We start from the raw sequence: 11,616 nt of genomic DNA, 5'->3' as shown, positions 1-11,616 counted from the left end.
ACAATCTTCAGTCTAAGTACTGGAAACAACTTCTAGCTTATCACTTGGGATACCGAGAATGTTTTATGCTTACATGCGTATGTTTGAATTTTTCAATGGCGTAATGCTCCATGAAAATGGAAATGCTACGCGATTTGGGAGAATGTAATGCAATATGATTCTACATGCAGGGATGCGAAATGCTGTGTAGAAGCCAAGCTGAGGCAAGGGGATCTGTTGGGGAAATGATCACCATCCTTTGGGCTCTAGCAAGGCTGCTGGAGATGCACAGCGCAAAGAAATATGTGGGGAAATGACCCGCCACACGGTGTTCTAGCAATGATGAAATGCCGAGATTCTGACTGGGGAGAGAACGACACTGAAAACCTGCTGTTGGGGAAAGCGATAGTGGTTCTGGAAACCACGATCTGCGAGAGATGACTCAGCAGGGGAAGCAAACACTGATACGGTACTGAGGTTCTACTTCAAGGAAAGAAACCATGGATCTGGCATTGGGATTATCGATCTGGCCTCGAACTCTAAGGAGCAGCCACTTCTGCTGGAAAGATACAGTCTGGCACTGTCAACTCCGCTGGGGATATACAATCTGGCACTGTCAACTCTACTGGGGAGTGTATGTCCTGAAACAAACGCTTGGGGAAGTACAGTGGTGAGAACCTGCTGGGGATTGAGAAATCCAACACTCTGATCAGCTCTGCAGGGATAAGACACCGAATTCGTCTGTTGGCGACTTCATTGGAGAAGATATTCACGATCATCCGCAGGGGATTTTAAGGAAATGCCCCGAGGGTATCTGTTCTGAATAGACGATCCAAAGCACTTAAAATTTACAGCAATTTTAAATGTTTATTAAGCATGTACCTGTAAAGCCCTTATGTGTCATGATGCAATGTTTATCAAAAATTCGGACGTCATTTTTGCAAACAAAACAGTAAAATGAAAATGAAAACAGAGATATGCTGAATAACATGATTTTATTGATTGAATGGCCTCTGAATAGGCATTTACATCAGGAAGAAATCCCTGGAAAGAGGTAATCGCACAAAAGATAAAAACAGAAATTAATCTAATGGCAATGTGAAATGGATTTCTATTGGGTTCCAATTCTGCTATGACTTGCCCATCTTCAAGATCCTCCAGATGATCAGCCTTCTGAAAATGATTGGACTGTTTCCTACCTTTCGAAAATTTCCAGTCATCAACATGAAATGAGATTCAGAACTAACTCAGAACGCAGTCATTCGCTTAATCCCTAATTTTTGCCTGGATCGCCCTTTTCGGGTTTTCAATCCACCGGGATACCCATTTTTGCATAAGTTGCCTTTTCAGGTTTTCAACTTACCGGGTGTACGATCTTTTCATTTTTAATCCCTAATTTTTGCCCGAACCTTTTCATTTTCTTGGTTCGTCGGGATGCCCATTTTTGCCTGGACTATTCTTTTTACTGTCCAGCAGGTCTATTTTATGCGAAGTATTTTTTAACTGCATCTGAGTTCACAGGGGAAGTGAAGTTTTCACCATCCATAGTTGCAAGCATTAAGGCCCCACCATCAAAAACCTTGGTGACAATATACGGTCCATCATAGTTAGGAGTCCACTTGCCCCTGTGATCTGTCTGAGGAGGAAGGATCATTTTCAACGCTAAATCTCCGACTTGGAAACAACGAGGACGCACTTTCTGATCAAAGGCTCTCTTCATCCGACTCTGATACAACTGCCCATGACAAATGGCTGCCATTCGCTTCTCTTCGATAAGACTCAACTCATTGAACCTTGTCCGAATCCATTCGGCTTCGTCTAACTTGACATCCAACAGGACTCTTAGAGAAGGAATCTCCACTTCAACAGGTAGGACTGCTTCCATACCATACACCAGGGAGTAAGGGGTTGCCCCAATCGACGTACGTACTGAAGTACGGTACCCATGCAAGGCGAAGGGTAGCATCTCATGCCAATCTCTGTACGTGACGACCATCTTCTGCACAATCTTCTTTATGTTCTTATTTGTCGCCTCAACAGCGCCGTTCATCTTAGGGCGGTAAGGGGAAGAATTGTGATGCTGAATATTGAAGTTCTGACATAACTCCTTCATCATTTTGTTGTTGAGATTAGAACCATTATCAGTAATGATTCTTTCGGGAATCCCATAGCGACAAATGATTTCTTTCTTGATGAAACGGGCAACCACATGTCTGGTGACATTCGTGAACGATGCTGCTTAGACCCACTTGGTGAAATAGTCAATGGCAACAAGGATGAAGCGATGCCCATTGGAAGTTATCGGCTCAATCTTTCCAATCATGTCAATGCCCCACATAGCGAACGGCCACGGCGAAGTCATCACATTCAGAGGATTTGGCGGCACATGCACCTTATCAGCATAAATCTGGCATTTATGACACTTCCGAGCATATTTGAAGCGATTTGATTCCATGGTCATCTAATAATAACCCGCTCTCAACAATTTCTTAGCCATTGCATGTCCGCCGGCATGAGTACCGAAGGAACCTTCATGAACTTCCTGCATTAACATGTCCGCTTCGTGTCTGTCCACGCATCTGAGCAAAACCATGTCGAAGTTCCTCTTATACAGCACATTGTCTTTGTTCAAGAAGAAACTGCCTGCCAATCTTCTCAAAGTCTTTCTGTCGTTGTTGGATACCCCTGCAGGGTACTCTTGATTCTTCAGAAAGCACTTGATATCGTGATACCAAGGCTTGTCGTCGACTACCAGTTCAGCAACAAACACATATGCGGCCCTGTCAAGGCGCATCACATCGATCCTGGGAGCATGGTTCCAACGAATTACCTTGATCATGGAGGATAGAGTAGAAAGTGTGTCTGCCATCTGGTTCTTATCACGAGGTATATGATACAATTTTACTGTTGTGAAGAAAGTCAACAGTCTTCTCGTGTAGTCTCTGTAGGGGACCAGAGTGGGCTGGAGAGTATTCCAATCACCATTCACTTGATTGATCACCAGAGCTGAATCTCCGAAGATGTCCAGAGTCTTGATTCTCAGATCAATGGCTTGCTCAATACCCAAAATACAGGCCTCGTACTCAGCTTCATTATTTGTGCACTCAAAAGTCAAACGAGCGGTGAAAGGTATGTGGGCACCTTTCGGAGTTGTAATGACAGCACCAATTCCGCTTCCTCTGGCGTTGACAGCCCCATCAAACAACAAAGTCCACTTTTCGTTTGGATCAGGTCCCTCCTCAACAACTGGCTCTTCACAGTCTTTCATCTTGAGGAACATGATGTCTTCATCTGGAAAATCAAACTTCATCGGCTCATAATCATCAATCGGCTGCTGAGCAAGATAGTCCGACAGAATACTCCCTTTGATGGCTTTCTAGGATGTATACTGGATATCGTACTCTGTCAGTACCATTTGCCAACGAGCCACCCTTCCGGTGAGAGCTGGCTTCTCGAATATGTATTTGACTGGATCCATCTTAGAAATCAACAAGGTAGTATGGTTCAACATATACTGCCTCAGTCGGCGAGCAGCCCAGGCCAAAGCACGGCAAGTTTTCTCAAGCTACGAATATTTGATTTCACAGTCGGTAAACTTTTTGCTAAGGTAGTATATGGCATGCTCTTTTCGACCAGACTCGTCATGTTGTCCCAATACACACCCCATCGAGTTCGCAGTCACTGACAGGTACATTATCAGAGGTCTCCCAGGAACTGGAGGTATAAGGATTGGAGGTTTCTGTAGATACTCTTTTATCTTCTCGAAAGCCCTTTGACAATCTTCATTCCACCTGATAGCCTGATCTTTCCTCAGCAATTTGAAAATTGGCTCACACGTGGTTGTTAGGTGAGAGATGAACCTTGCAATGTAGTTCAACCTCCCTAAGAAACTATGGACTTGCTTCTCTGTTCTTGGCTCTGGCATTTCCTGTATCGCTTTTACTTTGTCGGGATCCACCTTAATCCCTTTTCCGCTAACAATAAAACCTAACAATTTTCCCGATCTCACCCCGAAAGTGCACTTGTTCGGATTAAGTCTCAGTTTGAATTTCCTCAAACGCTCAAACAGTTTCTGCAAATTCACCAAATGTTCTTCTTCTGTCTGAGATTTGGCAATCATATCGTCCACATAAACCTCGATTTCATGATGAATCATATCATGGAACAGAGTCACCATAGCTCGTTGATATGTTGCTCCGGCATTTTTCAGACCAAACGGCATCACCTTGTAGCAGAAGGTGCCCCATGGGGTTATGAAAGTTGTCTTTTCCATGTCTTCTGGTGCCATCTTGATTTGGTTATAGCCAGAAAAGCCATCCATGAAGGAGAATACCGAGAACTGAGCTATATTATCCACCAAAACGTCGATGTGAGGTAATGGGAAATCATCTTTAGGGCTAGCTCTGTTCAGATCCCGGTAGTCGACACACATCCGTACCTTTCCATCCTTCTTAGGTACTGGGACGATGTTTGCAACCCATGGCGGATAATTGGTGACTGCTAGAAACCCTGCATCCAACTGCTTTTGCACTTCTTCCTTTATCTTGACAGCCATCTCTGGTCTTGTTCTTCTGAGCTTCTGCTTGACCGGAGGACAACCTTCTTTGAGAGGCAAGCGGTGTACCACGATGTCTGTGTCCAGCCCAGGCATGTCCTGATAAGACCATGCGAAGATGTCAACGTATTCTTGCAGCAATTCAATCAGCCCTTTCTTCACATTGTCTTCTAAAGCAGCCCCTATCTTGATTTCTCTCTTGGCGTCCTTGGTGCCGAGATTAATCACTTCAACAGACTCTTGATGCGGTTGAATAACCCTTTCCTCTTGTTTTAATAACCTGGTAAGCTCTTCAGGGAGTTCACAGTCTTCATCATCCTCTTCTTCAGCTTGAAAGATTGGATTTTCAAAGTCGAAGCGAGCCATAGCAGAACCGTTATCAATAGGATCCGGTGACGTGCATCTGCATGAGTGATGGTATGTGCTTATGAGTGTGAACAAGAAGTGAAAACTAAACAAAACATTGCCATTTTTTTATTTTGAAAAACTGCAAAAATAGAAAGACAGGGAACGAAATATTTGAATGCAAAAATACGTCCTTTATTTATGATAAAAATGCAAGTGTCACATAGATGGGCCCTACAATGAGTCATTACGCCCTGGGCGGAACGTAAGACTTGGATATGCATGAATAAACAAAGAAAATTACTCTTCAAGAAGAGTGACTTGGATAATCTCTTCAGAAGACCAATTGTTGATGACTTCACCCGGGATCCTCGGACGCACCCAATTGTCGATGTCACAATCATTATCCCCACCCTCTTTGTTGACCGCAGAGACTAAGTTGACTTCTCCTTTAACCATGTTAACATTTGCCCCACTATGCTGTGGCATGGGATTGTTAACGACATTCGGAGCTGGTGCAAGGTTGATGGCCTTTGAATCTATGAGGTCCTGAACTACGTGCTTAAAAGCTTTGCAGTTCTCAATATTGTGGCCAGGTGCCCTAGAGGGGAAACTACACCTAGCGTTGGCGTCGTAACCCACCGGAAGTCTACCAACAGGAGGAGCCAGAGTGCACAATTGCACAAGTTGTAGTTGTTGAAGACTAGAAAGCAACTGAGCGTACGACATTGGAAGGGTGTCGAAACGCCGGTCTATCATCCTTTGCCTCTGTTGATAAGCGGGTCTGTTACCCGGTTCCTGCTGCTGTTGATACTGAGCTGGTTGACGTTGTGGTTGTTGTTGTTGTAGTGGTGCTGCAGCTGGAATGGTCACAGCCGCAACATACGGTTGCTGATGATAATTCTGAAAGTTATTCCTCCGGTTATCCCTGTTCTGATAAGAAGATATGGCATTTGCATCCCCTTCTCTCCTCTTTTGTCCCTGAATGAACGGCTTCTTCACCCCTGATGAGGATCCACCTCCACTCTGGCTCTTATAGGTCTTTAGGTAATTCTCCACCCTTTCTCCAGTAGAGACCACATCAGCAAAGTTGGAAGCATTGCAACCTACCAGACGCTCCAAGTAAGGTCCAGGCAGAGTGTTCATGAACATGTTGGCCATTTCCTTTTCCAACATCGGAGGCTGAACACGGGAAGCTGTCTCCCTCCAGCGTTGAGCATACTCCCTGAAGCACTCATTGCTTTTAAGAGACAGATTCTGAAGTTGAGTTCTGTCCGGAGCCATGTCTGCATTATACTGATACTGCTTTACGAAAGCCTCTGCCAAATCCCTCCAGCAACGGATGTGGGCTCTGTCCAGCCTCATATACCATTCCAAGGATGCCCCAGCCAGGCTATCCTGGAAGAAGTACATAAGTAGCTTCTCGTCATCAGAGTATGCAACCATTTTACGGAAATAGGCATGCACGTGAGTTTTGGGGAAAGAGCTGCCATTGTATTTGTCAAGTATCGGGACCTTGAATTTCGGTGGCACCCTCACACCTGGGACCAGCCCCAAGTCAGCAACATCTACTCCCAGAGGATTCTGTCTCTCCACTGCTTTCAACCTCTCTTCCAATCTTCTAAACATGGGGTCCATGCCAAAGTCTTCCTGAAGCAAGGGGAACTGATCATCCTGACCATCCTGAATGGGTTGTTGATCTAGGTTGACATGCGGGATCGGGATAGGCCCCGGTCCATTGGGACCATTAGCCTCTCCAGCTGGAGGATCAGCCAACGTCTCCGGTTGAGTAATAGGGGGATCCCTCTGCACCAACAATCTAAGCTCCTGCTGTCCTTGAGCCACCCCTTGAACCACATCCATGAATTGGGTCATGCGGATCCTCATCTCAGCGAGCTCTGCTTGTACACCTTCCATTGCTCTCTGTTGATTCCTTCGGGTACCGTATCGGTGAATGCCTGAGTCAGCTATCCTGCTAGTGGAACACCAAACAACTGAGAACACTGTGGCGGTATCTGTTATGCAAGAGATGCGGATGACTATGCAAATGCAATGACATGTTTATCAATTCCAAAAGGCATTCTACCCCCTTGATTCCAGTCTCACATTTGATAAACAGTGTAAGAAGAAAACCCCGACTAGAATCAAGAAGAAGATGTAAACCCCCTTGAAATGGATAAACATGTGTTAAATGATTTGGATGCAAATGATGTGATGATGTGAATGCAATGCAGTGGCATGTCGATCAGGATTACTGTATCTGCTTGAACATTTGTCGGGTTACACTGTCTGAAGAGAAAACCACTGAGGAATATAATACAAGATCAAAGCTCTGCTCCAGAAAACCGGGTTGGTTGGAGGTTAAGGTTTCCTGAATTTAGCCCGCCCCTCACTGGTAGGTTCTAAGAACAGAAGTTCGTCAACTTCAGCCCTTCAGTCGCGAATAATACGTTTACCACTGAAGGTTTGGCATTATTACGGGATAAAAGACCTCCACTGACTCCCCTCAACAGGACATCCTAAAGCAAGTTCCCAGTCTCGGGGTCCTCGGATTGATCAGCGAGAATGCGCCCACCAGAGCTAACATAATCACGTCTCGGAGGAGAGGCCTCGACTGAGTTCTCGGGAAATGGTCACCAGAGTCGACGATTTCTAAAGGAACATCATGTCGTTACGGAACATCCGTAGGACATAATATATCCAAAAGAAACCTCGTCTGGGTGTGGTTCTTCACGAACGACTTAACGTAGCAACATGCCACGCAAGCCTCATGATCATCCACTCTAAAACTTGTGTGTACACTCAAGCCTGGGTAATGGGCTTATCTCTCGTAGAACATCCTATCCCAACAAACAAACAACAGCTCCAACAGATACAACAGATGAATGCAAGCAAGTAAGTAAATAAATGTACAAAAGCATGAACACCCAATGAACCAGAAATCACAAAAACTAGGAGGGACTCGCTTAGGGAAGATGGACCAGCAAGAGGTCAACTTCTTAGATCCCCAGCAGAGTCGCCAGCTATGGCAACCTGAAAAATACAGTGCGCGAAAAAACAACCGGCGAAAGAAAATGACAGAAGAGTCGCCACCGTGCGTTATTCATCCCAAAGGAGGGAAAGGAAACGCTCGAAGTCAACCTGAAAAAGGAAAGGACAAGACGGGGTCTCGCAACCAAATCTTGGGTTCGGGAGTCGGTTATGCGAAGGGAAGGTATTAGCACCCCTACGCATCCATAGTACTCTACGGGATCCACTTTTGTGGTTCTTGTCTAAAGGGTGTGAGTTTACCTAATGTGTTTATTTACTAAAAAGGTTAAGAGAAATGACTCGCGCAGATGTCGCATCCACTGCATACGTATCTCATCTGAATATGAGAATCAGAGTCTTCGTAGCTCGGCTGACCTATGGGTTGGGGGGATGTGTGCTCGCTAAGACATCGCGTCTTATGCCTACGTATCTCATCTGGAATGAGAATCAGAGCAAGCCGTAGTTCGGCTAACTACGGGGTTATGGATTGGGTTTTGGACGAACAACGTTACTACGCAATCTACCGGATGCTCGACCTTTGGAGACTTACTCGCCTGTAGTAGAAGGAGATAACATGTTGCTTTGGGTTTTAGGGTTTGTTCGCGTTGTAGGAACGCGCATGCAAAAAGGAAGTCCTAGGCGAAGGAACAGTGCTACCTTAATTGGCATGCAAACGGGAGACTATCTGAAGCCTCGTGTCCTATGGGGAAGCGATCACACCACACAAAACATGTATCTTAAAGTAAAATGCCACCAAGGGGCTCAAACATTGCCTCCTATCGAGGTCTTCCAGCTAAGAAAGCGATAAAGTACGAGAAAGGGAAAAAATTACCACACGGATAAAGATCCGAAGTTACAGCAATTAAAGGATTAGCAACCCTGAGATCTCTCCAGCTAGACCATCAAAGAAAATCAGTCAATACGAGTAATCAGAATAAACCTCCGCGTGGTATCCCTGCAAGAGTATATGAGTCCTCACAAAAACTCGACAAAAGGTTAGACAAACAAGATGAAATCTAAGGAAAACAATGCCATGACAACACAAGACAGGTTAGAACAAACAGAACAAAGAAAAAACGAAAACTGTTGCGTTCGCTACTGCATCGCCTGGCGAAAGCTTAGCGAAGCTTCGCTGCATGCTCGCCTAGCGAAGCGGCTAGCGAGCGCCTGCGGGTTTTGAATTTCCCATCAATAACAGTACAATTTTAAGGATTCCAAACCCTATGGCATTCCTTTCGGAAATGAAATTATTAAACATTCAAGACACTATTCACATATTCATACGCAAGCATAAACCTGTGTGCAAAACCTGGTGTTACCTCATGCATTCATAGTATTCAAATTCAACGCATAGAGTAATAGGAACAAAGGCATACCTGATGAGAGAGGCCGATCGAACGGCGCGGCTGGATTTGCAAAGCTCTGTTAGGGTTTACGTGAGGCGGAGGCAAAAGAGTGTGTGAATCGGAGTGAACTTCTCAGAGCTGCCTGAAGATTGCTGCAGAGTAGTTCCTAGGTCTCCTTCTCTCAAGACCTTTCTTCGGTGAAACTCCAGTGAAACTCCAAGTGTGTAGTCCTCTACTGCAACTCTTATATTTATAGACTGATTTCGTGGGTAGTGGGCTCAAATGAGGGCAACTCAAGCCCAAAATCTTTCTGATATTTTCTGAAGTGCACGCCCTTCGCCTAGCGAAGGACCTGCTCGCCTAGCGAGCATGGCAGTACTTTTCGCTAGGCGAAGCATCTGCTCGCCTAGCGAGCATGATAGCTCAGCAGCAGATTCTTGCTTCTTCCAGCCTGGCGATTTTCACGGTGAATAGGCCCCATCTGGCCCTGTTGGTAGTACCTCAAGTCTTTTCCTTGTGTTGACTGATCGTCTAAGTAGAACCCACAAAGTGTCCTGGATGATGTCCGAGCTTCTTGGAGCTAATTCCGATTGACATGATGCAATGTGGTATGAAATGCTAAATGACCTAAAAAGTGAATGCATGAATGAGGAGGGCAAATTTTGGGGTGTTACAGTAAGCTCTTAGCAGCCCAAGCCAAAGCACAACATGTTTTCTCAAGCATTGAGTATCGAGACTCACAATCGGTGAACTTCTTACTCAAGTATAAGATAGCATATTCTTTCTTCCCAGATTCATCTTGCTGACCTAGGACACAACCCATTGAGTCTTCAAGAGCAGTCAGATACATAATCAAGGGTCTCCCTTCCACAGGCGGAGACAGAATCGGAGGCTCGGACAGATACTCTTTGATACTGTCAAACGCCTTCTGGAAATCCTCGGTCCAATCATGACTCTGATCTTTCCGGAAGAGATTGAATATCGGCGCACATGTGGCAGTCATGTGGAATATGGATCTGGAAATATAATTCAAGCGGCCAAGAAAACCTCGGACTTGCTTCTCAGTTTTGGGCGCAGGCATCTTTTGTATTGCTTTGACCTTGGCAGGATCAACCTCAATACCTCTCTCGCTGACAATAAAGCCCAATAACTTGCCGAAACGGGCTCCAAATGTACACTTGTTAGGATTCAGACGAAGCTTATACTTCCTCAAACGCTGAAAAAGTTTCAACAAGTGCTCAACATGTTCAACTTCCGTTCTTGACTTTGCAATCATATCATCAACATACACCTCAATCTCCTTGTGCATCATATCATGAAACAAGGTAGTCATAACGCGTTGATACGTGGCTCCGGCGTTCTTCAAACCGAAGGGCATCACTCGATAACAAAATGTTCCCTAAGGTGTGATGAATGTTGTCTTCTCCATATCCTCGGGTGCCATTTTAATCTGATTATATCCGGAAAATCCGTCCATAAATGAGAAGACATTGAATTTAGCTGTATTATCTACCAACATATCAATATGTGGTAGACGAAAACCATCTTTCGGACTAGCTTTATTCAAGTCTCTATAGTCCACACACATTCGTACTTTTCCATCTTTCTTAGGCACGGGCACAATATTGGCCACCCATTGAGGATATGTAGAAGTCACCAGAAACCCCGCATCAATTTGCTTCTGAACTTCTTCTTTAATCTTCACTTCCATATCGGGATGAGTTCTTCTGAGCTTCTGCTTCATAGGCACACACTCAGGCTTCAAAGGGAGGAAGTGTTACACGATATCAGTATCCAGACCAGGCATGTCTTCATACGACCAGGCAAAGACGTCGACATATTCTTGTAGCAACTCAATCAACCCCTTCTTAGCAGATTCTTCCAGGAGTGCCCCAATCTTTACCTCACGAACACAATCTTTAGACCCTAAGTTGATTGTTTCCATATTCTCAAGATGTGGCTGAATGATCTTCTCTTCGTGCTCAAGCAGGCGGGTAATCTCATCAGGAATCTCTTCAACATCATCTTCTTCGGCCTCAAATACAGGGAACTCAAAGTTGGGAGATGGTGTTGGATCATTATGTTCAATGGGTTTGATCAACCTACATAATGATTTTGGATATAAAAAGAGATTTTAGAATTCAAATAAGGCAAATCATTATGCAGATGAAAAGATTGATTTTATTCTATTTTTAGGGTTTCATGTGATCACCAATTTCATGCAAAAAGCGGAAAGTGAAAATAATTTGGAAAAACAAACATTTAACATGAATTTATTGAATGAATATCATTGTATTTATGGGCCAACAATGTCATCACTTCTCCTTTTGGCATGGGAGAAGGGTTTTTTAAACAAAATGA

Source organism: Lathyrus oleraceus, chromosome 4 (genome assembly GCF_024323335.1).
Source record: "Lathyrus oleraceus cultivar Zhongwan6 chromosome 4, CAAS_Psat_ZW6_1.0, whole genome shotgun sequence".
NCBI lineage: Eukaryota > Viridiplantae > Streptophyta > Magnoliopsida > Fabales > Fabaceae > Lathyrus > Lathyrus oleraceus.
This window is presented reverse-complemented; position numbering follows the sequence as displayed.